Genomic DNA, 27,675 nt, shown 5'->3' with positions numbered 1-27,675 from the left:
TAGATTCCGGAGTCAGTCGCCCGAGCCGCGGCGCCACACCTCTTCCTCCAGGGTGTTTTTGATGTGCCCAGAGGGTGCACAGAGGGTTTCCACCCCAGGCCTCAGAAATGTCACAAATCCGCATCTCCTAACTTGGGTTTGCAGTCCTCACCTCCACTAGCCACTCCAGGCCCTGAGCTTCCAAAAAAAAAACACAAGACTCCATGTTACACATCCCAGAACACACATGCAAGAATCACATGCTTTGTGGTCCTGTACACAATCCAGCAGCCAAGGGAGAGTCAAGTCCGCATCCATAAAACGTTACAGGAGTGGGGTGGCAGACACCACTTCAGTGGCACAGTTAAAAAGGCCTGTTCACACCACTGATCACAATGCAACACAAACCCAGTATGATGCGACCAGAGCGCTTGTGCCATTTAATTCCAGATAAGGGCAGTAGCCCTCGTCCACAATTAAAAAAAAAAAAAAATATTCTGAAAACCTTTATTGAGGATTAAACCAGACCTCTACCGCTATGAGTGTAGGGCTTTGTGCTCCCCTCCTGGTGTAACTGGACACATTACTATGAGACAGGCCTGTGTTCACCCATGATCACAAATTGTTACCAAGGGTCCAGATATCCATTTGGTTTGGGCACTCAGGGCAGGGGTGCATGTCCATCACATGTAGCAGGCTTTTCCGTCCCAACACCCAATTTTTGGAAAAGTAAAACGTTGTCAAAAATACTCCAGTAGTCCGATTAACTATAAAATATCAGTCTTTCTCAAATATTATAAAATAGAGCTGAAATGTAACTCAGCATTGTGTCAGAAACGCAACCTGAGAGTGCTGCTGAAGGCAAAACAACTAGGAACACCTCCAGGCTTCTGGGAAATAGTCATCATTAGTGCGTTTGGGATGCACTATACACGATGAAGAGGATCCCTATGCTTTGGGTAGCTGTCGACTCACCTGGCTTTGGCGGGGGGGTACCCATCTTGAGACTCTCCCACTGCATGGGCACAGTGGGCAATCGCCCAGGGCTCCCACCTTCTAATAGCCTCGAATGTAAAGTGATTGGGACAATCAGAGGTCCAGTCAGATGTCCTGCTGTAACAATAGGCATAAAAACAGATCCTTTTTTAATTTGACAGCTGCCCATACAAGCTACTAACCCTTGCGCTTTAAGACAGTTGGTAGCAATTTAACTGAATAAGCATTGGCAAATCCAGTAGGTTTTGCCTTTGTAACCTATTGGCTTTGCCAGTGTTTTTACTGATGCTGGGCAGCACCAGCAAAGAGCAAAGTGTTTTTTGGTCAATGCTGTACAACAGTGGGAAAAAATAAAGAAAAATGCTAAATGAAGCGCCATGCAAATGAGTGCATATGCATTGTGACATCATGTGGCCACCTCATTCAGTAGGCATGGACAGTGAAGGCGTTATCAACCCCCTGATGGCAGATACCACTTGGAGCAATATTGTAAAAAAATTCTCTTACCTAAAAGCGTATTTCTTAAAGTGGCAGCATATATGAATTTCTGTATTGATATAATTCTGTTCTTGAAGGGAAGAAAATCAAAATTCTGGCTTCTGTGTATTGTACTGGGGGAGCACTTCAATACACTCCACTTTCCTCACTCCACTCCTTACCTTCACAGGCACATAGGCACTCCTAGCGAAAAATGTCTTGAGCATTTAATATGGGTGCCCGCTGGCTGTTGAACCCCAAGCCTGGCCACATATTAACTACTTGTACAAGGGCATTACTAGCCAGGAAAAGCCCTTAAGATCCCAAAGCTGCTGCACTAGCACTTTTCAGCAATTACCCCAAATTTGAATGCTTACCCTGCCCCAGGATGCCGTACAAATCTCCTGATGCCCAAAACCATTACCTGAACATAGCCATTACTAGAGGGAAACGCCCCAGGCTCCCAAATTGCTGCATCTGCACTTTATCTACCAATGCACTTTACTTTCTGCACCTGCACTTTATGGTTAAACAGAGTACAAGAACCACCCAGTTGTGTAGTCTGCAGCCCTGCACGTGCTTGGGCCGACACTGCTGAGAAGGAAATTTGCTTGGTATGTTCCGGAGAGAAGCCTTCGCTCCTCTACAGCGAGATTGGTGAAGGTGCCTAGGTTTAAAAATATGAAATTAGGAGGTAGGGTATTTGGCACCTCGGCTGCCCGACAATGGAACAGGCTCCCCGTGGAGCTGAGACAAATGGAGGATCTCCTCCCTTTCAGAAAGAGATTAAAAACTTGACTCTTTCCTAGTTCGTTACTGGTCACTTTTGCGTCTCCTGGAACACTAGTCTGATTGTACACTGTTGGTTCAGTGCCAGGATGCCTGTTAGGTGATAGAGCGCTCTATAAGTGTTATACATAAATAAATAAATATATAAGGGCAGCCACGCCCTGATTGTTGGCCTCATTTACAGGCTCACATTATCGACAAAGCCAATTTATTTTAAGCTACAGGACAGGAAGTGAGCCACCTTCTTAAATCTGCCATAAAACTTTGTTTTAAATTAATTTAACGCTTCTTAGTGAGGGTGATGCTAATGCCTTTAGTGGAATGACAATGGCACTACTTGGATGTTCTATGTATCCTTGTAATGTACTTCTTTGTATCTTTTACGGTATTTCGTTGTGCACTGCATTGCAAAGGTGTTAATAACCAAGCAAAAAAGATTTACGATTTACTGGGGGAGCAGAAAACTCTGGTCTGTCGTCTGAGATCAGGGAGGAGAGCAGTAAAATGAAGGGCAGCTGGATTGGGCCCTGGGAGCACCCAGAGGTTGGATCCCTGTCCACAGAGGCAATCTACACAATCCTCCAGGAAAAAAGTGTTTTAAGAAGAGAGAGCATAACTGCAGTGTTAACATATTTGATAGCAATAATGGAATGTAGCTGTCTGAGTGACCTTAGACAGGATTGGGTTTATATCTTGAGCAGTTTATTGAACTTTGCAAAAGAAACTTTAAGCGCTCAAGGGACAGTTCAGCTCATGCAGCAGATCATAGGGGAGAGCGAGACTCCTTCAGATCCGACCAACTCCTACAGTGGAGCAGTCATAGCAAGAAAAGCACTCAGGGTAAATGAGCCGCCAAGATTAAGCAGATCAGTGCTGTGACCAGTTACAGAAGGAGGACAGAAGTGAACAGGTACAACCGGTGCCTTCTGCCTCAGTAGACCTTACTAGTAAGGGGCGATCCTGCTAAGAACTCTGAGGATGGGATACAAACTATACATTTATGCAAAGCAGCTCCATCTGTAGCCATCACTTAATAATCACTTCATAAACACATCAGCACTTGGACTTTATTCCTGTCTTGGTCATCATTTCTTTTGCATTGTTTAGGTTCGTATTTTATACCAGCACACACTCAGGTATATATATTACTTCAGTGTTTTTCAATCAATATTCTTGAACTATAAAGTAGGTCATACAGTATATTTTAGTGCAAATACCCCAGTGTGTGTAACCAACAAAAGAATACAAGCATTGCCAATGCCAATAGACCTTGCTTTAAAGAATGTTGTATGGTAATGTGAAGCATTATAAGTAGATAACTTGGGATTAGATATGTATTTGTGTAGGAGCAAATAATTGAAGAATAATATTGGTGTATGTTAAAAGGTCAGGTGACAGTTCGACTATCAAGTCAGACCTAAAATTCCATGTACTGCTCTCCTGCCATCTGTGCTGCTGACAGAGAAAAACACCATACCTTATCTAGTTATCTAAGGCACTTTAATAGCATATGTGGGCCCTTGAAAGTTGAATTTCAGGCAGCTGGATAAATAAACAAAATGATCACAGCTGTGGGGAAAGCAGGCACTTTTTTGTGGAAGTGCACAAATTCTGCCCAATCAAAATATGTAGTCCTGGTTTCCGACATATGGGCGGAGCCAAAGCCCCTCCCCTGAAGTTTTCATATAATAGTTTGACGACAGCTGCTTTGTCAAACCAGACCATTAACAAACCTCTCTAAAACATTTTGGCTCCATGCTATTATTCATTAATGTCAACTATACATACAGGGTTATATAAATTACACTACATTTTAAATCAATCAATGATATCTCCTTGAGAGCAAGTAGCACTTGCCTAGTAGCCTGTCCTTTAGATAAAGGGTTTACTAATAAGTAGATAAATGGCCTCATTGTTGTTCAAGTCTCCCCATTCCTTGGTTATGTTCCTCATAACAGCTGACAATTCGTTTCGAGCTCGAGAAGTGGGTCAGTGCTTGTTGAGGTCTTCCTCCAAGCCCGCAGTGCACCTCCGTCAAGGCAAGACATTTGGGATTAATGCATCATAGTTTAACTTATTTCAATAATTCCACAGGCTTGCTATGTCTTTATGATACAATGAAAGGCACCATACAAAACAGAGTGTCGTTTTTGAAAAAAGAAAGTGAAAATTGAGGGAAAGTCTTCGTTTCTGTCACATCATATGAATTTTTTATTTTTATTTTTTAATTTTTTTATTTGATTTTATTGCAAGCAAGTCAGATTACATATATTTTTCAGTAAATACAAAGTATAAGAGTTACATACGTTTCAAAATACATCTTATTATTTCCAAGAGCATAAAAAAAGAATAGGACACATCATTTTAGCGACCATTTAAAATGAAAAGAGGTGTAGAAAAAAGAAAGAAGAGGAAGAAAAAAACCATAATAAACATAATAATGGGAATAGGGCTATCCCAGCTCCCCTTGAATCCACTACTGAACTGGCGCCCATATTTTCCCCCCTAGGGCTCTTTTTTTCCGCCCCTTTGTTCTATAGATGGCATGTTATAAATTATGCATAGCTAACAAGCGGGCCCTCCAAGTACAGAAGGAAGGTGGGTCTGGACTAATCCATTCTTAAGTAATACAGCCCCGCAAAATTGCCATAGAAATAAATATCAGATTTCTCTTTTCAACTAGCAATGTAGCCGAGGACACCCCTATCAGTACTAACTCCGCTGTTAATTCTAGTGAGAATCCAAGCAATAAAGAAAGAAAAGATTGAATTGGAGATAGCAATGGGGTTAGTTGTGGACAGAAAAAAACATATGAGCTGCATCCGCAGCAAACAGGCCACATCTACTACATGATGTACCAACTGTTGTTCCCCATTTGGAAATTTTTGCGGGAGAATAATATAGATCGAAAAGTGCCATATAGTGCTGTGTGCGAGTTCTACCTGTCAAGAGAATAGAATTAGCCAGAGAGATAGAGTCCTCTATCATAATGTTATCAGAGCCCAACTTCTCGGCCCATCTCTGTTGAACAGTCAATAAGTCATCTGAGCACAGTGAGATTAGTAAATTATAGAAAAAGCCAATCCTTCTTTTGCTATACAAACTGTCAATCAAAGGGATCTTCTGTAAACCAAAGCGTTCAACAGGTGTTAAAGTGTTAAGAAAGCTATGCAACTGAAGGTACTTAAAAAAATAAACATGCAGCAAATTGAACTTAAGGTGAAGGTCTGAAAAGGATATCATATAGTTATTCTGCCATAAGTCACCAAGGTAATTAATACCACCATTGCGCCATCTCGTCATTATATAATCTCTAAAGATAGGAGAAAAAATGTGTGGTGAGTTCAAAGGGGTATATCTCGAAATTTTTAAAATCCCTACATGACGCCTGATTAACTTCCAGGCCCGGAACGCTGCTTTCAAGGTCTTAAATTTTGTTTTTTTGTAGTAACTGGGTTCTACATTTTTTAGCAGACAGCCACGAGCCTCGACCCCTAATGCAAACTCATATATAGAAGAAGCATGTGATTCTAAAATGTGGGCCTTAGCCCCTATTATTAAGGGGGTAATAAACTGTAGTACAGACGCAAGATAATAAAACAAGAAATGTGGAATACCCCAGCCCCCCCTTGCCTTTGGAAGAATCCTCTTTTTATATGTTCTGTGCTGCCGTTTATATCCCCACAAGAATCTCGTGGCCATCCTTTCCAATTGTTTAAAAAATATAGGAGGGAATTCGAGGGGTATCGTTCTGAACAGATATAACAGTTTCGGCAGTATCAACATTTTAAGCACATTATTCCTCCCATATAAAGACAGATGCAGGTGATCGATACGTTCCAGTGTGGAATTAACTTTTTTAAGAACTGGATTGAAGTTAAGTTCTGGAAAAGCAGACACTGGAGATGTAATTTTAATGCCCAGGTATGTTGCAACAGGTACTGTGTTAAGATGTGCAGGGGGTTCTGGCCAACAAATAATGTTTGGGTCTTAGACACGTTCAATTTATACCCTGAAAACACGCCGAACTGAGTTGCAAGGTCTACGATCTTTGGCATTGCCTTTGCTATGTCTGAGGAGATCACCACCACATCATCCGCATAGGCGAGTGCTCTATATCTGGTACCCTCAACGTCTACTGGAGTTATATCATCCGCTTGATTCAGTTCATTGAAAAAGATATCGATATAGATGGCAAAAAGGAGCGGTGAAGACAGGCACCCTTGTCTTGTGCCTCTTTAGATAGGAAACAAGGCAGATTTGTTTACCCCAAATTTAATAGTAGAAGTTGGTGAGTCATAGAGAGGTTTCAATGCCACAATCATGCGAGGTCCAAACCCTTTCAAAGAGAGCAGATCCCAAAGGCAGGGCCAGGCCACCCTGTCGAATGCTTTCTCGGCATCCAACAGGATGACCCCTATGGCAGTATTAGTGCACTGTGCCTAGTCCATTAGGGCAATAATCCTCCGGACATGATCCGTGGTATCCCGATTAGGAATAAAACCGTGTTGCCAGCGTGACACTATACCAGAAATTACCCCTGAAATTCGGGAGGCTAGAATTTTTGAAAAGACTTTGCTGTCTGCGTTTATTAACGAAATCGGCCTGTAAGAGGCCGGATTAAGGGGAGATTTCTCTTTTTTAAGAAACGCCATTATTGTTGAATGTCTCCAAGAAGCTGGAGCCGCCCCTTTTTGTGCTTCCAAAAAAGTAGTCAATAGATCTTGCTTTAATATATGTCGAAATAATCTAAAAAACTCCAAAGGGATACCGTCAGGCCCCATGGCTTTGCCAACGGCAAGAGAGAGCAAGGCTGTCTCAATTTCCTCCCATGAAATATTGGCATCCATGGTCTGTGCCTGGGCAGTGGTTAGTTTCGAGGTGTTATCTAGAGTGATAAAATTCAACATAGAATCACTAGAATACATTAGTGTATCCTGCTCATAAAGCTTAGAATAGAACTGCCGGAATCTTAAGGATTTCCTCAGGTTCATTGTGGATCTGGCCTGCCTCATCCTGTATTTCATTAATGATATTAAGGACCTCTTTTGTCTTATTTTTTTCACCAGGATCCTGCCCGAGTTTCCCCCCATTTCGTATATCTGTGATCTAAACATTGCCACCTGCTCTGCCAATTTAGTCGCGAATACATCATATAGCCTTGCTTTGTGTATGGCTAGGGTGATTTTAATATGCTCTGCGTCTTGTGATAGACTAATGGCAGTAACTAGCTTTTCCTCCCATTCCTATACCACCTTATAGAGTGTATCGAGTTTACTCCGAATAATATTTTGCTTCTTGATCGAGTAAGCTAATGTCTCCCCTCGCACCCAAGTTTAAAAGCATCCCAGACATTTTTAACAGAAGCACTTCCTCTATTAAACTTAAAAAATTCGCTAATCCAGTTCCCCATATATTCTATATACGATGGGTCTGCCAGCAGTTTCCGCTTAAATGACCAAGGTCTAATCTCTGCTGAACATCTAGCCACTGTTTTGACCTCTATCAGCACCGGATTATGGTCTGAGATTATTCAGGGAAAAATCTCAAATGAAATATTATTAACAACCCCAGCAGTAGCAAAAAAATAATCCAACCGAACAAACTTCTGGTGCGGGGCAGAAAAGAATGTAAAACCCGGTGTCAAAGGATTTTGTACATACCCCACATCACACAGACCAAAATCCATTACTAGACCTCTTAATGCCTTGTATGTCTTTTTTTTTAAGCCTGAATATATTGAGTCACCCCGAATATCCAACCCGTCTTCCAAATTAATGTTTAAATCTCCACAGAATATTAGAGGAGCTGGCCAGTCAGCTTGTTCTATGCTTAAAAAGTTCAACATATCGGGATCATCCGAGTTTGGGGCATAGATTGAACAAATCGTCCATACTTTGCTATCAATACTGATCTCAAGAATCATCCATCTTCCCTAGTGATCTACTTTGGTACGTTTGAGACAACCCAGTCCTTTTCTCATAAGGATCGCGACCCTTTTGGTGGTGGTACCTTGGCGGGTACATCCCAAAAAATGTAGACCCAGGTCATTAAATAGATGCCTGTCGTTCCAGGTGAGATGCGTTTCCTCAAGACACAGTAAGTCTATCCTCATACTCTGTATTATTTGTGCACAGACCCCCATTTTTTTCTTATTGTTGAGACCACATATATTCCAGGTACAGATCCTCAAATTTCCCATCTTGATAATTTATTCAACAAAAACAAGATTATTCTCCCAAATATATCTGTATTAGGTTTTGCCCTAAGAAATACAACGTTTTTGTAGTTCATAATCATATTCATATTCAAATTCGAATTCATCTTCATATTCACATTACTCAACAGATTGCTCTCGGATCCATCATTACTGAACTTGCTTGCCCCCTCCTCATCCCTCCCCAACCACCCAGTGCCTTCCCCTGACCCCTCCCTCTCCCCCCCTTGACCCCAACCCAAAGAGGGCAAAGGGACTGAAAAGTCCCTAACATTGATGATGTGAGAAGCATCTTGTGCCTTGTGACTCGCTTCCCATCACGTTTACACTTTTGGGTATAACACTGTGAAATAATTAATAAGAAACAAGAGAAAAGAAAGTATAAGTCTGGTTGATTTTCCCTACTAGAAAAGGAACCCGCCAAGAGCACACAGCTACTACCCCACCAGAGATAACGTGGAAAAATCAGAATGAGGCTAGTAGCTCTTTGCCCGCCCCCTCAGATGTTAGAAAGTATGATCTCTCTTTATAAATAATTTTCAATTTTGAGGGGTTAAGGAGAAATGCCTGGACGGCCTTGGCCTGAAAAGATGGAATTAGTTGGCGAAATTGCCAGCGCTGTTGGACAGTGGCGTGGCAATAATCCGGGTGAACAAAAAACTCCAGGCCTTTCCCCCTACGTTTACGCTCTGGTCTTGCCAGGTCATAAAGAGCTTCACTAGCCAGAAAGTTGCTCAAGCATTTCAATATAGCTCTTGGTTTGGCATTTGTATACGATCTAATATTTTTTGAAAGGGAAATCTATGAGCCCTTTGGAGTTCCACGTCCCATTTCCAGTGGGATAATTCCGGAAAGGCCTCAAAGAAAAGCTCACTGACGAATTGCCTTACATTCCCCCCCCTCACTCCCTTCCGGTATGCCCAAAATTCATAAGTTATTACGTCTAGATCTGTTTTCCAGATCGACTAGCTTACAGTTAATTTCATCCCTTAGACCTTCCAAAGACGATATCTGTTATTTTTGCTGGATCATAGTGTCTTCAATCGCCAAAATCCTGCCTTCAGCCTCCACAACTCTAGCAGTCATTTCCTTGCAAGATTTAGCCACGCGCCTTAGGTTGTTTTGCAGCCTGTGGACTGCACCTTGAGTGTGCAGATTCTCTGCTCTTGTCTCCTCCCGATGCTGGAGCATCAGCTGATATAATGTGCCCAGCGTGACTTCAGGAATCTGAGGCTCATCTATAGTGGCTACAGGCGTGAGTAGTGGAGAGACAACATTATCACCTTGTGCTGTGATAACTGTGTTTTCCTCTGCTCCCCACTCTGGTCCTCCGGAGGGTGCTCTCCATATCGCCATCTTCCTCCTCTTCCATTGAACTCCGTACTTCATGTGTTGAGCTATTCATACTGATTGCGCTTGCATCGTCCTTCCATTCCCCATCTAGACTCTCTGACTCCAAGGCATTGGATAAGTCAGACATGGAATAAAAGTTCCCAGCCGAGTCAATAGAATCAGTATACCCCAAGGGGGTTGGTGCCTCATGTGTGTTAATTCCAGCAAGTAATGTCTCTGGATGCATTTGTGCGGTTGGGGAACAAGAGATAAGAGCTGTCGAAGGTAGAACCAGTTCTAATATAACAGTTCCTGGAGCCGAGTTTGATTTTTCCTTTGATACAGCAATATTGCCCCGCTTACCAGCAATGTCTGGTTTCAGAGAGTGAGAGAGCTGAGTGGATGCGATAATCTGGGGAGTATTTACAACATCATCATCATTTATTAGATTGTCACCAGTCGCTTGGCTACCCTTGCCTACCCTTGCCTGAATTTTGTTTTTTTTTCTTAAGCATCCCCGGTATTTTGGGGATTGCACCAGACCTACAAGTCCCAGAATCCACCATAGTTGCCTGTATGGAAGCGGATTCAATAACGGTTTCATTAGCTTCGACTGAGATAGGATTTACGCTTGGGTGTGCAGCTGAGTTTTTCATTTGAGAGCTCAAAATAAATGTCACCTGTGTTAGAATTGATGGTATCTCCAATCTGCTCAGCTCCCACAGCTGCCGCTGTGACCGCTCTGGTTTTCGGCTTCTGGGTCTGAGAGACTAGACCGGAGGTAGGATTCTTAGGAGCCATCCTATTTCGAGCACTCCTCCCCTGATGATGCTGAGGCCGTGACCGCCAGTCCCTGGAGACCGCTTGGAGAGAATCTGCAGACCGTGTTTCGCTGCCCCGTTCTGCTGTATGCCGTTCCGCACTCCAAGTCCGGGTCGAAGCAGCGGCTGGGAAACGCCACGCTAACTGAAGTGACCGCCGAAAGCTACACCATAAATCCAGCCGCATCACAAGTAAGGAAAAAATGCTCCAAGTAATAATATTAGCGGGCTAAAGTTTGCTCCAGAAGTGCTCTGAGATGACTCTGCATGCCCCCAGGTAACTCCGCTTTGGAACTCCGCATACAGGCTGTAGTGGGAAGCGTGTTATAGGCAGGGGAAAACCCAATCAACCCTTGTAGGCTTGGGCACTTGATAGTTAAGGTCAAAGTATGCTACAAGGGACTTATTTAAGAAGATAGTCAATCTTAGTTGTGAGTTGTACAAGTGTAACACACTCAAATGTATCCACAGGATATCATGCTTAGTAAATAGTTGAAGTAAATCAGTGGAAGGTAAAAAGAGAGCACACAGAGAAAGAAAGTATATTCAGAAAAATGTATATTTACTGATGGAACATACAGTTGGGGAGACAAATACAGAAAAGTGAAATAAAGCAACAGTCATGAACAGAGATAGACAATAATTTCTCTACAGTTCACAACCAAAACATTAACTCCTGGTGAATATAGCAGACAACCAAAATTATTTAATAGAAAATGGTCGTGTGTTTGTGCCAACGCAACGTTTCTGGAGATGATGGAAGTGTCGACGTTTCAGTCTAGAGGGCAGTCGTCATGTAGACCATCATCAGGACAGAATAATTCATTGCTGAAAAAACTCCCTACATTAAAACAATGAATTCAAATTACTAACAAAGCATGTTAAAAGTCACTAAAATCATACATACATAAAAAACTCCATGTGCCAGGCAAAAACTTCATGTCTAATCAATACCAAACAAATTACCCCTTCCTGGTAATGCTTGGAAAAACAATCATTAGACAGTTGATAATAGATTTGACTCAATCAATTTTCATTGAGTATCATAAAGTCAATATAAGGATGCTCTATGTATTTAAAAATGGCAAAAGAGACATAGTACATTTACAGCCTAGTACAGCCTATAACTGGCTAAAGTCCTTTTTGATAGGGAGGCGGCAGAGGATCCAACTGGGAGAGGAGATCTCCGAGGCGGGAAATGTGGAATGTGGGGTCCCGAAGTGCTCTGCGTTATCAACACTGCTTTTTAACCTCTACCTGCAACCCCTTATTGAGTCCTTGGTAGTTGGTACATATGGGTTGCCGAGTGTTTAATTACGCTGACGACACCCAATTGTTATTTAGTATTGAGAACTCAAATGGGGCACAGACACATGTGCAAGAGGTCCTTAGATACACAGTCAGTTGGATGACTAACAACTTGTTGAAAATCAACCCTGAGAAGACGGAGGTTCTGGTGGTGTCAACTGGCATATAACCTTGGGGCGACCTGTTTTGGCCAAAAGAACTTGGGCCCACTCCAATACCAGTGTCAAATGTAAAAAGTCTGGGTATAAAAATTGACAAAGAATTGTCAATGACTGCCCAGATCTCAACCGTCGTGGGAACCTGCATCGGCTTAATTAGGCAACTGCGCAGACTAGTCCCTCTCCTGTCCGAATCTATGCTTCGGACTGTGGTTTCGGCCACAATAATATCAAGATTGGACTATGGCAATGTCCTCTATTTAGGCTTGCCTAAGAACCTAATTAACAGATTGCAGGTTGTTTTTAACGACGCTGCACGCTTAATCTTCAAGCTTCCTAGAAGATCTCATGCGTCCCCTCTATTGCTCAAGCTTCACTGGCTCCCCGTGAAACAGAGGGTGGAGTTTAAAAGCTTGTGCATAGCACATAAGGCAATATATGGGCAGGCACCTGTCTATATAAAGGATCGTTTGACGCCTTACAATCCGAAACGATCTTTAAGATCGTCTGATGCTCAGTTGTTGACCTGCCCTCGTTTTAAAATGGCGACAAAGGGCGGAAGATCCTTTTCTATACTTACCCCACTGCTGTGGAATAAGTTGCCGGTTTCCCTGCGCAAAGAGGCTAATCTTCTTTGCTTTAGAAAGCAGCTGAAAACTATTCTGTTTAGGGAGGCCTTTGGATCTATATGATAGTATATACACTACTTCATCCCCCCTGCTGGTAAGAATATGATGTAGTTCCTTTGGTCTAAAGCGCCTTGAGACCTGTAGGTGAGTTGGCGCTATACAAACCAAAGTAACATAACATAACATAACATTTCTTGTCTTGAAAACATTGTTGCCAAAGAGTAGAATATTTACATTTGTACAACATTCAAAGAAACATTTAAAAAGAAATCAGAACACTAATCCTGCTAAATCAAGATATAATCATGTTATCAGAAATTGGATACTTTATTGCAAAAAGTTTGATCAGGAGAAAATAGATTTTCCTGTTGGAGCTTGAACAAGATAGTGACAGTTTTAAAAAAGCTCTTTAGTCAAATTTTTTGCTGCCTCAGTTTTTGTAGAGAAGTAATTGGTTTTGGCAGCTTTAATTGCTGCTTTGCATTCTTCCAGGGTTGATCTATAACTGTGTTTTCCCTGTTCACTGTATTCTAGCCTCTAGGTGCGTTCTAGACGTCTACACTTGGACTTTAAACTTCTAACTTTGGTGGACTACCAAGGGGCTGAAGCTTGATTCCTCTGGTATTTCATCGATTTCTCTGGGGCCAGAGGACTGATTGCCAACCTGAACCAGAGATCAACATTTTCTGTAGCCTTATTAATATCTTGGTCTAGTGGAGGGGGATGTCTATGGAGAGCCTCTTCTAAAGCAACTGTATTTATTTTATTTTATGCCACATTTGGGCCTTGGTGGCAGGCAGTCTGTTGTAAGAGGGCATTGTGGTCGCCAGGAAGTAGGTGTTTGAAGAAAATAGCGCTAGGATCAGTCCAAGTTAGTGACAGTACTTTTTACATGACATGATGTTGGATTTGTCGTAAAAATCCCGTCCAACATGTGCAAGGCCTTGTGCGTAGGCTCAGTGATAATCTGAGTCAATCCAAAACCTGCCAAGCTATCCACCAAAAGGGTGGTGTCGAGGTTATTCTTACATTGGAGATGAAAGTTCGAATCTCCAAGTAGAGTGAAAGTGGGGATCTTGTGTAGTTCCTATATTACCCATGTAGGACCTGTGCGTTTGGATAACATAAACTGTGGGTCTGGTGGCAGACTGGCTCTGAGCACCCCCACTGAGAATGTTAGCCTGTTTGCATTAGCTAGCTCACAGTGCCACTAGAATCTCCTCTGATCGGGGAGAGAATAGTTTCTGGCAAACTTAGAACATGACAGCCCTGATCCCTCAGGCTTGTGGAAAGAATGTACTACTTTTCGCTCCGTCGCTCGTGCTCATTTATCCTCTCTCAGAGAGTTACACAGAAGAAACAGCCGGGCGTGTTACAATAAGAATTTATTACACAGTTGTTCTTCTAGTGTAAAATAGACGTGCTGCGATAATCGTTAGACACTAGCAGAGATATAGGATTAGCAGTACAGTGAAAATAAAAGGATAGTACAGTTCTACCATCTTGCAAAAAGCATGAATAAATACATGAATATAAAATGCATGATAAAAGTTTGCATAAACCTATGATGCCTATCTAGATGTACCTAAGTGTACCTAACATGTGAGTAGGTGTATAGCCAAGAATCCCTCTAGGATTTAGTCGAACCCCACTACCTGAAATGAGAGAGTGTGGGACCCCGTCCTGGTCTCGAGTTGGATACCCCGCAAGGAGCGGCTATATGCAAGAGAGTCAGTGTCTCTGGTCAGTGTGTCGGCCTGGAAGTCTTCCTGGAAGGTTCCCTCTACTAACCATAGCAAGATGTTCTGTATTTATACAAAAAGTATCTAGGGTTTCTTTGTCCCTTGTTCCATGTATTAGCCATTATTGAGGATGACGTATGTGATGAACCTTGTACGTAGTTATGGTGGGGAAGGTGGTGTAGCCCATGCCTGGTTTCCAAGAACCCTTATGAATATTCATTCATACTGTATGAGTCCATTGATAAAGTTATAGAATGCTATTGTTCAGGAAAAACCCTACTTCTGCACCCATGACTAGAACTAGGTAAAGGTTCAATCCTAAAGGCTTGTTACTGTGTAGTATAAGGGAGATAACGTAGGTGAAGGTGTATGATATTTCCCGAGCCTATATTAGGGTACCTAAATGAAACATAACAGGGGGGCCTACAAATTATTCCAGGAAAGTTTTCAGAGATTGTGTGAAAGATGCCCTGGGCCCCAGCGGTCGGTAGAGGAGTATTTCTGGCAAGGTGCTAGAGTTACTGAATCTGAAATTAAACATCAACGCTTCTACTTCTAAGTGCTGGGTAGAGTCAAAGGTGACCTTAAAATTGGTACGATAAATAATCGCTATGCTCCCACTCCATTTCCCTTCCCTATCTACACTTTCTAGCTCATATCCTGCTGGTATAGCAGCAATCCAGTCAGGCTCTGAAGTTTTATTGGCCCAGGTTTCTGTTAAAAAGACCAACTCTGGGTTAGATGTTTGCATCAGACTCTCAAATTCATACTTGTGTTTAATCAAGGATCCTGTGTTCAATAAGATGCAGGGCAACACATTATTTAAGTCCTTGGTCGAGTTGTTAACCCTCAATGAATTTTTTAATGAGGGAGCTGCTACGGGGTTAACCGTGGGGGAAAATTGACTTAGGTTGCAGCTGGAAAGAGCAGTATCCATGACCCCGTCCCATGGGGGGAATTAACGCACTTATCTTTATTGAGTCCTAACAGCTGTTCCCTTGGGTAGCAATGGGGGGCAGAAAGACCAGGGGTTCTAGGCCATGGTGCATTCCGGGCCCTGACGGGCGCAAACAGGCTTGTCTTTGGTGCGTCGGTGGCGCACCTCTGAGCGCGTCCACTGCGCTGTCGCATCAGCATGGAAATGTATGCCTCCTGCGTAGGGAATAACTAGCACGCTGACCATACAATAGCGGACCTGCTCTTACTTACGGGCACCGTGGTCGGCGAAATGAGAGAGAATAGCACTTGAGAGTGAGTAGAAACAGTTAAGATGCCACCACATCTAAAATATCCTCTTGTGCAGTCTAAAAATAAGCTCAAATAATGTCAGGCAATAAACGCTGTCACCCTTTAAGGGTTTCCAGGTCCATGAGTGACTTTCTGTTCTAGTCCAGGTATTTTGTTTGCATTCTGGGACTTGTAGTCTTTTTTACTTTATAAAAGCAGGAATACAATACTCAGACAGTAAAGAAAATACGCAAGCAAATTTCACACCAACCTCGTAAACTCAGCAACTATACAGGGCGGGGCGTTGTGAAGCCCCTGATTATCTGCGAACAGCCTCTCCAACAGTTATGCAATTACTTACAGCTTCATCAGATAGGCTAACGATACATCTTCACTAAATTGACAGGGGACAGCAGTTCATGGATATGGCAAAGCCACCCATGACTATGGCCACATTACTGGTCCCAGCAGGAAAACAATGCCTGGACTTGTTGCACTGCAAGGATCGGTGGTGTTGGAGAAGAGTTGTTACACTGGGGAAGTGAATAAAAAGCACATCTTGTACAGAGCTTTGTGTCCATGCATGCTGCAGTTCTGAGTGGCGCGGAAGAGTGTTCTCTTGGGGCACTTCCCATGATCAGGGGTTTTAATCAGAGAATGGGGAAGCTGTCTGTGTCCTGTTCACCTTCATGCTGTGAATTCCTGGACACGCCTAGCAGTTTGTTTGCTCTCAGAGTAGGCAGTCCAGATGAAAGACATGTTTGGTCTCTGAAAGAAAAGAAAGATGGAGATGAGCTCAGAAGGTTAATGCACATGAAATTAAGACTTTTGTCTGACCTACACGCCATTAGGTCAACTGCCTTTAAGATAGCCTTGATATTTTTTTAACTCGATTGTGACATCTAGTGTCGGCACATATATCAACTCCCCCTCATTTGGAACCTGCGACTTATTTCCACTTTCCAAACAAGTGAAATACTTCCCATAGACTTCAGTGGGTTCACCCACCCTGAAAATATACCCCATACTCCCAAAAACAAAATAAACTGGTCATGTAAATTAGTTTAGAGATGTATCCTCCAGGACCTCTCAAACCCACCCTCCTGGGGGGTAAAAGGTGCTACCACTGCCTTAAGCTTCGGTGCTCACAACTCTCGGCCTTTTACTGGTGATGTCCCAGGGTCCTTGCACTCACCCAGGGGCTAGCCTCTCTTCTCCACCCGTCTTGTCGCTTTGTGTTACTGTCACAGTGTTTCTGAAGCTCTGGCACTGACTATGGCGCTTGCACCAGGCCTGTTGGCTGAGATTATAGTTCACTGAGACCCACCCAACATAGGATCACAAGGGTTAGCAGCTGCTACCCCTAGCCTTGTTTGTCACCTTCGCCAGCCTGGCCTGTATTTTCATACCAACACAGCTATAAAAGTATCATTAAAATCTAGTACTTTTTAATATAAATTTAATGCAACAAATATAAACCTCTCTAAAGAATTCCAATGCAGGTCAGTCTTAAAATACTTTAAAAAGTAACAAGGGCAAAACTGCTGCGTGCCGATGCCTTTCAGGGCTATTTGCATCAACTGTAGCACTTCCAGAGCCACACAACGCCCCCAATTATTGGACAGGATGTGGTATAAGGTCTGTACCTCACAATTTGAAGCTGGGGAATCGAGTTCGAGGCTCACTGGGAGTCTCAATAGCCTGTATTTCTGGGGAATAATCTCTTCTTAATGTGTCCGTCTGCAATACAGGAGGTGCGCATGTAAAGCGCTCCGATACCTTTGTGCCCAGTTGGCGCTATAGAAAACTCAACAGAAATGGCAAGTGAGAGCCCGCCCCCTGCTGGAGCTGACAGTACAGATGAAACTATGCCCTTGATGGATCAATCTCTCTGAGCATGCGCGGAATGCAGTGTTTTTTCTCTGAGCGTGCGCAGTCATAAGTATGCCTTTTCCGCGCCTGCGCACTCGCGCAGTCTCTATCCTGCTCTCTGTCGGCGTTATTCCTCGTCCTCCCTCGGAGCCGCTCTCGGGTCTCAGTTCACACGAAAAAATTAGGAAGAAAGAACCGGAGGAATGAGGTGCAGGAAACCAGAACAAGTGAGTGAGAGTGTGTGCATAGCTGCCAAGGTTTCAGAATGCTGTGTGTGACATTTTCATAATTTCATTGCAATTATGAGTGACATTTCAACAACTATGAGTGACACTTTCTCGCGAACAAAATCATCCAGTGAACATGAGGAAAATTACTTATAAATATCAGTAATTACACTCATTTGAGTAACGAGAACCTCTAAAAAGATCTTTAAACTACTACAAAGCATCAGAAATGGAAGGGCACTAACAGACATGTGTTTTATACCGTATATCGGGCATCTCTGAGACTGGTCAAACTGAAAGCGAAACTAACATTGTTTTTCATTTCTGTTAGAGAACTCACTGACTAGAGAAAATGCTTAACATTTAACACACCAGACACAACCGTAAATGCATACCTCTGCTAAGGCGCCACTTTCAAAATTAGGAGCCAGGGGCCCAGTCGCACTCCGAGGGTAGAGGGGGTGTAAGTATGCCCCTGCCAAACACTAAATAATCCCTGGATATTAGTGCAAATTGTTAATACAGCCTATCTTTCCCCTTATGTAATATAATTTAAAAATAGTGACATGCATATTTATAGTGCTGCAAGAGGCTGGGACTTCCTAGCACTTCAAATACATGTCACTAATCTCCAATGCATCAACAAGGGTTCCATTCTGTGTCAATGATGTTACAAACACACAGCTGCAGTGATTACATTAACCAGCTGACCTACCACACTAAGAACCCCACCGCCATTTCAGTGCACCATAATTATCATCTACAACATTCTCTGTTCGTTCAGTACTGGAAGCCATACAGATCTCTGCGGGGATACTTCCAGCTTTACATGCTGCGCCCCCTACTGATCTGGTAGGGCAATGGGGCTCGGTACAGGTCTGAGCTGGTGCACCACCTGCTTCTTCAGTTTTGGTTCCAGAACTCTGTGTACCTCGGTCCACTCGAGTGCCACAAGCTGTTCCAGACAACTTGGGCCTACCCATACCCCTCACTGTCCGTTATCTCCCCCTTATAATGCTCCGGTGGTGCTAACACACATAGGACACTCACAGTGCTACATATAGCAATGGTAGGCTGCGCTTCTGAGTTGAAAAAACCCAGCATTTAACATGGTGTGAAATGCCACCTTTACGTAATCCGACCCTTAAATACAAGTACTGATACTCAGCATAGTTTTGTCATTGTCAAAGCTCTCCACTCGCACGTCCGCCCTGCAAGTAGAGCTGTCAGTGCATCTAAATCTTCAGATGTGTCCTGTGAGTACTGGGGCTCAGGAGGGCATTGTCAATGCGCCTCAATCCTCACCTGCACTTACGAGCCAAAGATTTTTTAAATGCAAAAAAGCCAGAAGTAAACCCAGTACGAATCGGCCTGGTGACATTCCCCCATCGCTTCGGTCTCACCTCCTCTTCCTCTGAAGGTGACGGCACTAGTACTGTCAAATAGGGTGACCAACTGGCATTGGTGCAAATTCAGGACGGTGAGTGTAAAAATTCAGGACAAGGGGTCAAAATTCAGGACACAAATTCAGGACAGGAGGTCAAAATTCAGGACAAAACTTCAGGACAATTGGATACGTTTTACAGACACATCAGAGGTCGCACAATAGTATATAAGTAAGCCCAGCCATATCCAAACATATTCAACCATTTGCAACCCTATCCATCATGTATCCTTCCATCTATCCTTTCACTCATCCATCCTTTATCCATCCATCCACCCTTTCACCCTAGCCATCTGTACACTCAGCCATCCACTCTTCTACCCATCCATTCACTCATCCATCCAGCCATTTACCCTTGCACCCATCCAGCCATCCTTTGACTTACTCATCCATCCACCCATTCACTCTTTCAGTCATTCATCCTCCTTCCTTTCTCTCTCCATCGTCCCTTTCACTTAGCAATCCTTCCTTCCTTCCATCCATCCTTCCACCCATCCATCTACTCATCCACTCATGATTCCATCCATTGACCCTATCACTCATCCATTTATCCTTTCCCTCATTCACTCATCTATTCATCCTTTAGTCCATCTACCATCCCTTTCACTCACTCATCCATCCTTACATCCACCCTTTCACTCATCTGTCCATCCATTCACCCTTGCACTTATCAATTCATCAATCCATCCATAATTTCACTCATCCATCCACCTACCCACTCACTCATCCACCTTTTTACTCATCCATCCACCCTTTTACCCATCCAGCTACCCTTCCACCCATACATCCAGCTATTTACCCTTTCTCCCTCCCATCCTTCCACCACTCACTCATCAATCCACCCATCCTCTTTTGTTATCCATCTATTCAATATTTTATTCATCCATTCACCCTTTCACTAATTCATCCAGCCATCCACCCATCCCTTCACTTACTCACCCGCCCACCTTTTCATATTAATTTTGAGCTGAGCCTTTTTGAGCTGCAGGAACCATTCCTGGACTGGGACAGAAGCCACCCAGGGCAGAGACAGGATCCACCACAGGAGGGGGGGGGGGGCGAGGGACAAGAGCCATCACTGGGGGGAGGGTGGGCAGGAGGGGGACCAGGATCCACCAGGGTGGGCACAGGGGTGGGCATGCGGTATTCTAGTATCATCTTGGTCTCTTCCAGGGTGGGGTAGGGCTCCTCACCCCCCCCCTGGACAAGACAATGAGAAGTCAGTCTCTCTTTCCAAAGTGTTACTTTTGCCATCCCCCACTGTGATGTACAGTACTTAAAGGAGATACTCCAAGAGAACTGATTTAACCGATTGTCCTCCATACTTTGTTAATCAGTGTGGGTGCGATTGTGCCATTTCTTTATTTTATTACATTAAAGACTTCATGTTTGAAGAATCGAGGCTTGTTTACAATTTAGTGACAGTAATTAAGCTGTGTGCTGTGAAGAGAACCACGTGCTGCCTCGGTGTAATCCAGACCGGTTGTAGGATGTTTGGGGCCCTGGGCAGAAAGGGAATGTCTCACACAAATTGCAGAGACATGACGCATTCAGGGCTGTTTGCATCTGAATAGATCCCCCCTGCTCCTGAAGCTGCACCCCCTCCCTCTGTCACCTTCAAGCACCTCTTAACAGCTCATCAAGGGCTGGAGGTGTGAGGGGTGGGGGCTGCAGCTTCAAGAGCAGGGTGCATCTATTCAGATGCAAACAGCCCTGAATGCGTCAAGTCAAGTCAAGAAGGGAGGTGGGTGGAAGCTGTGCCGGCTTTAGGGAGGTGTGGCCAGTGCCCGGTTAAAATTACGGACAAATGGCGTCCGTTAAAGAATCCTTCACGGACAACGGACAGATGGCCGAAATTACGGACTGATCGTGAAATTTACGGACGGTTGGTCACCCTACTGTCAAATCGGTTAATCCCGGGCCCGCATGGTGTGCCACAGTGACTAGCAAACAATGTTGAGAAGGCGAGCTCATTCCCCCACCCTCCTTGGCAATTGGCAGCAGTGTGTCAAAGCAGCGCGGCACCGCAGTAATTAATATGCAGCCTCGAGCCAGGCACGACATTAGAAGTGTGAATTGCACTAAGGACATTTCTATTACATATCTGACTTACCTTCAAGCTGTGGCATTTGGCCGCAAAGACTGACTCCTGGGGCAAACGGCCCTGCCACCTGGTCATTCACACTCGGATCAGCAAAGCAGCTCAGTGGTGTGATCTCTGGCCTGGCTCCAGCGGCCGCCGCGGGCCTTGGAGTTGGGTCCGATCGCACTCATCCATTTATCCTTTCCCTCATTCACTCATCTATTCATCCTTTAGTCCATCTACCATCCCTTTCACTCACTCATCCATCCTTACATCCACCCTTTCACTCATCTGTCCATCCATTCACCCTTGCACTTATCAATTCATCAATCCATCCATAATTTCACTCATCCATCCACCTACCTACTCACTCATCCACCTTTTTACTCATCCATCCACCCTTTTACCCATCCAGCTACCCTTCCACCCATACATCCAGCTATTTACCCTTTCTCCCTCCCATCCTTCCACCACTCACTCATCAATCCACCCATCCTCTTTTGTTATCCATCTATTCAATATTTTATTCATCCATTCACCCTTTCACTAATTCATCCAGCCATCCACCCATCCCTTCACTTACTCACCCGCCCACCTTTTCATATTAATTTTGAGCTGAGCCTTTTTGAGCTGCAGGAACCATTCCTGGACTGGGACAGAAGCCACCCAGGGCAGAGACAGGATCCACCACAGGAGGGGGGGGGGACGAGGGACAAGAGCCATCACTGGGGGGAGGGTGGGCAGGAGGGGGACCAGGATCCACCAGGGTGGGCACAGGGGTGGGCATGCGGTATTCTAGTATCATCTTGGTCTCTTCCAGGGTGGGGTAGGACTCCTCACCCCCTCCTGGACAAGACAATGAGAAGTCAGTCTCTCTTTCCAAAGTGTTACTTTTGCCATCCCCCACTGTGATGTACAGTACTTAAAGGAGATACTCCAAGAGAACTGATTTAACCGATTGTCCTCCATACTTTGTTAATCAGTGTGGGTGCGATTGTGCCTTTTCTTTATTTTATTACATTAAAGACTTCATGTTTGAAGAATCGAGGCTTGTTTACAATTTAGTGACAGTAATTAAGCTGTGTTCTGTGAAGAGAACCACGTGCTGCCTCGGTGTAATCCAGACCGGTTGTAGGATGTTTGGGGCCCTGGGCAGAAAGGGAATGTCTCACACAAATTGCATAGACATGACGCATTCAGGGCTGTTTGCATCTGAATAGATCCCCCCTGCTCCTGAAGCTGCACCCCCTCCCTCTGTCACCTTCAAGCACCTCTTAACAGCTCATCAAGGGCTGGAGGTGTGAGGGGTGGGGGCTGCAGCTTCAAGAGCAGGGTGCATCTATTCAGATGCAAACAGCCCTGAATGCGTCAAGTCAAGTCAAGAAGGGAGGTGGGTGGAAGTTGTGCCGGCTTTAGGGAGGTGTGACCAGTGCCCGGTTTTAATTACGGACAAATGGCGTCCGTTAAAGAATCCTTCACGGACAACGGACAGATGGCCGAAATTATGGACTGATCGTGAAATTTACGGACGGTTGGTCACCCTACTGTCAAATCGGTTAATCCCGGGCCCCTATGGTGTGCCACAGTGACTAGCAAACATTGTTGAGAAGGCGGGCTCATTCCCCCACCCTCCTTGGCAATTGGCAGCAGTGTGTCAAAGCAGCGCGGCACCGCAGTAATTAATATGCAGCCTCGAGCCAGGCACGACATTAGAAGTGTGAATTGCACTAAGGACATTTCTATTACATATCTGACTTACCTTCGAGCTGTGGCATTTGGCCGCAAAGACTGACTCCTGGGGCAAACGGCCCTGCCACCTGGTCATTCACACTCGGATCAGCAAAGCAGCTCAGTGGTGTGATCTCTGGCCTGGCTCCAGCGGCCGCCGCGGGCCTTGGAGTTGGGTCCGATCGCAGCAGCGCGGAGGTCGGATCATCACTGATTTTAATATTTTACCCCTGCAGCCTCCAGAACTATTAAGGAACTCCAGCCTAAGCCACCCATAGCCTTGCGCCACTTGTAAGTCTGCCTCATGAGAGCGCTGATGTCGCGGTAGCCATTGGGCACTGGCTATCCTGACGTCAGACCCATGGAGAGAATGCCGTGCCGTCATGTCAGAAATAGCCTGTAGTTAACTTTATAGAACTGCAGCTCAGTAAAGTCAATCCCCAAGCATGCTGGGAGCCGTGTGCCTTCCAGAGTACAGCTGCCGCTCTAGTTTTTTGTTTTAATCACGCAGCATTACGGAATTATTTAGCAGCGCTACGTCTTCATGACAGCTGAGGCAGCCATTCCCACATATGCGTGACGTTGCATTTCAGTGCGGTGATGCGGATCACCACACTGAAATGCGTAACGTCACGCCTCATGTGTGACACTAGGCAGGGCTGTGTATGCAGAGACTCTCGGTGCTGGAGGGAGGAGGGTCTCACAGTAAATAGTAGAGCCAAAAGCAGAGGTGACCAGGCCAAGCCTGAGCTGATTTAATGCCGACCCTGAGCTGGGGCTGATTCAAGGCCGACCCTGAGCTGGGGCTGATTGAAGGACCCTGCGCTGGGGCTGATTCAAGGACCCTGAGCTGGGGCTGATTCAAGGCCGACCCTGAGCTGGGGCTGATTCAAGGGCCATGAGCTGGGGCTGATTCAAGGCCGACCCTGATATGGGGCTGATTCAAGGGCCCTGAGCTGGGGCTGATTCAAGGACCCTGAGCTCAATCAATCAATCAATCAAGGAATTTGTAAAGCGCGCTACTCACCCATAAGGGTCTCAAGGCGCTGGGGGGGGATGAGAACCGCTACTGCTCGAAGAGCCAGGTCTTGAGCTGTTTCCTGAAGGAGAGATGGTCCTGGGTCAGTCGTAGGTGGGTGGGGAGGGAGTTCCATGTCTTGGCTGCCAGGTAGGAGAAGGATCTTCCTCCGGCGGTGGTTCTACGAATGCGTGGGACTGTGGCGAGGGCGAGGCTGGCGGAGCAGAGCTGGCGGTGGGTGTGTAGAATGTGAGGCGGTTGTTGAGGTATTTGGGTCCCATGTCGTGGAGAGCCTAGTGTGCGTGGGTGAGGAGTCTGAACGTGATCCTCTTGCTGACGGGGAGCCAGTGCAGGTTTCTCAGCTGGGGCGAGATGTTGCTGTGGCGGGGGATGTCCAGTATGAGTCGTGCAGAGGCGTTCTGTATGCGCTGGAGTCTTTTCTGTAGTTTGGCTGTGGTTCCAGCGTAGAGGGTGTTTCCGTAGTCCAGTCGTCTGGTGACGAGGGCCTGGGTGACCGTCTTCCTGGTGTCGGTGGGGATCCACCGAAAGATCTTTCGGAGCATGCGCAGGGTGTTGAAACAGGATGACGAGACGGCGTTGACTTGCTTGGTCATCGTGAGGGAGGAGTCCAGGATGAAGCCCAGGTTGCGTGCATGGTCCGTTGGCTTGGGGGCGGTGCCCAGGGCAGGGGGCCACCAGGAGTCGTCCCAGGCGGAGGGCGATGTTCCCAGGATGAGGACTTCCGTCTTGTCTGAGTTCAGTTTCAGCTGGCTGAGCTTCATCCATTCCGCAACGTCTTTCATTCCTTCCTGGAGGCTGGCTCTCGCGGTGGCGGGGTCGTTGGTGAGGGAAAGGATCAGCTGGGTGTCGTCTGCTTAGGAGATGATGTTAAGGTTGTGTTGGCGTGCGATCGCTGCGAGGGGGCTCATGTAGACGTTGAAAAGGGTGGGGCTGAGCAGGGATCCTTGCGGCTCGCCGCAGGTGATCTTGGTGGCGTACCGGAACGGGGGAGGCGGACTCTCTGGGTTCTACCGGCGAGGAACGAGATGATCCACTCCAAGGCCTTTCCTTGGATTCCGATGTTGCTGAGGCGCTGTATCAGGGTGCGGTGGCATACGGTGTCGAAGGCTGTTGAGAGGTCCAGAAGGATGAGGGCAGCTGTTTCCCCGTTTTCGAGCAGGGACCTGATGTCGTCGATAGCTGCGATGAGGGCGGTCTCGGTGCTGTGGTTTGCTCAGAAACCAGACTGCGAATGTTCGAGGGATCCGTTTGTCTCGAGGAAGGCGGAGAGTTGTTTGTTGACGGTCTTCTCGATGACTTTGGACGTAAAAGGGAGGAGCGAGATGGGACAGAAGTTCTTAAGGTCCGTGGGGTCCGCGGTGGGTTTCTTCGGAAGGGCGCTGAGCTTGGCGTGTTTCCAGCTCTCCGGGAAGGTGGCGGACGCCAAGGAGCTGTTAATGATGTCCCGGAGTTGGGGTGCGATGATGGAGTCAGCTTTGTTGAGGATGTGGTGTGGGCAGGGGTCAGTTGGACAGGGGTCGGTTGGGGAGCCAGAGCTGGGGCTGATACAAGGACCCTGAGCTGGGGCTGATTCAAGGATCCTGAGCTGGGGCTGATTCAAGGACCCTGAGCTGGGGCTGATTCAAGGACCCTGAGCTGGGGCTGATTCAAGGACCCTGCGCTGGGGCTGATTCAAGGCCGACACTGAGCTGGGGCTGATTCAAGGCCGACCCTGAGCTGAGGCTGATCCAAGGACCCTGAGCTGGGGCTTCTTCAAGGCCGGCACTGAGCTGGGGCTGATTCAAGGCCTACACTGAGCTGGGGCTGATTCAAGGCCAAGGCAGCTCCTGAGGCGGAAGCCGGGAGACACTCGCCGAATATTTCTAAGCACGAAAATTTTTAAAACTTTTAATTATGTGAACTCACTTAATCTTGAGCACTCCCCCCCCCCCCTCCTTCATCACCAAAGTCGCACCGCGCAGCCGACTTGAACGCTGCCGCGGAGCTTTGGGAAATCTTGTAGCCGCCATTAGAGGGTAGTGAGGCCATGCCCACCTCCAGAGGCCACGCCCCCTCTCCCTCCTTGCTATATAAGCCGCGCCGCTCCTCTGCATGCATTAGCCCTGATAGCTCCTGAGGCGGAAGCCGGGAGACCCTCGCCGAATATTTCTAAGCGCGAAAATTTTAAAAACTGTTTTAATTGTGTGAACTCACCTAATCTTGAGCACTCCTCCCCCCTCCTTCATCACCAAAGTCGCACCGCGCAGCCAACTTGAACGCTGCCGCGGAGCTTTGGGAAATCTTGTAGCCGCCATTAGAGGGTAGTGAGGCCACGCCCTCCCTCCCTACAAAATGTGCCTCAACCGGACGCGCAGCGGACGCGCACAGCCGGCGCGCCAAAGGAAAGCCCGTCTGGGCCCATTCGGGCCCAGCCGGCCCTAGGCCCAGACTCTATGCCCAAACCCACCGGCGATCGCTATAGCTACACCCAAGGAAACCTCCTCACATTTAACCCCATGAAAAACGCAAACTGCATCTATACCTACAAAGGGGAGAAAACCTTTACCAACTGCGATCTATGCAACGCAGCCCACACCACGGTAGGACGTCATGCCCTGCAACTTGGCCTCCTGAACTGTAGGTCCCTCCCGAAACATTCCCTAGAGATAAACCACCTTATACAGGATCATACGATTGACATTCTGTTCCTCACGGAAACATGGCTAACCCCCAACTCAGAATCCAACATCGTCAATGCCCTTCCCCAAGGCTACCTAATCTACTCACAGAACAGACCCCTCAGCAGAGGAGGTGGCCTGGCAATAATATATAGGGAGCACTTTGTTTGCAGAGCAAAAAACGGGACCATCGAAGACTGCGAGAGCTGCCATTTCACCTTACAAATCTCACCCACAGTCTCCCTATCCGGCTTACTCATATACCGCCCACCGGGAGCCCCGACCAAGTTCTCCAGCGCCCTTATTGAAACCGTCACTTCAATGGCAACGTCATCCCCCAACTTCATAATCTTGGGAGATCTCAATCTCCACTTTCGAGACCCCCAAGACTTGACAGCGTCCGATCTCCTTCTCGAGCTCACCTCGTACGATCTAAGACTAGTGAACTCAGAGGCGACGCATGAAAAAGGTCACCTTCTTGATCCCATCTTTACCAACATCAACGACCTTAAAACCACACCCCTCCTCCCACTTCCGTGGACAGACCACTTCCTGGTCCCTATCGCTTGGCATTCCAGCGCCCCGCAACCTCAACCCCTCAAAACTCGGGTCACGGATAGACCCTGGTCCAAACTATCGACTGAAGACTGGTCCGCCAGACTTATGCAGTCTCTTTCCCCCCTAGCACTAGATCCAGTAACCGCAGATACGCAATTCAATACCTGGCTCACCCACTCACTCGATTCTCTCCTTCCAAAAAAAAAGCACCCTGAAACTAGCCAATAGAGCTAACCCCGCCCCTTGGTACACTCCAGAGCTAAAACTACTACGGAAAGAATGTAAAAAACTGGAGCGCTCCTGGAGGAAAGACGGAACCAAATCCAGAAAAGACGCATTTCGCTCCTCCATGAGAACTTATAAAACTGCCTTGCGTAACACCAAAAGCCAAT

The 27,675-nt window shown here is 46.0% G+C and overlaps 1 protein-coding gene across 2 annotated transcripts in view; it reads left to right on the top strand.

Annotated features, from left to right (window-relative positions):
* LOC147700366 (uncharacterized) overlaps nucleotides 1–27,675 on the top strand; it is a 379,926-nt gene that overhangs the window by 317,641 nt on the left and 34,610 nt on the right. Inside the window, exon 1 of one of the 2 annotated variants that reach the window (XM_086935722.1) lies at nucleotides 17,647–17,774. The exons of the other annotated variant lie outside the window; for it this stretch is intronic. The gene's annotated coding sequence lies outside the window, so the exon portion shown is untranslated. Of the gene's footprint in view, nucleotides 1–17,646; nucleotides 17,775–27,675 lie in introns of those variants that run through there. 2 annotated transcript variants of the gene reach the window in all.

Source organism: Lissotriton vulgaris, chromosome 8, assembly GCF_964263255.1.
Source record: "Lissotriton vulgaris chromosome 8, aLisVul1.2, whole genome shotgun sequence".
Lineage (NCBI taxonomy): Eukaryota > Metazoa > Chordata > Amphibia > Caudata > Salamandridae > Lissotriton > Lissotriton vulgaris.
Note: the sequence above shows the minus strand (reverse complement) of the source record. Positions and strands in the feature narration are given on the sequence as shown.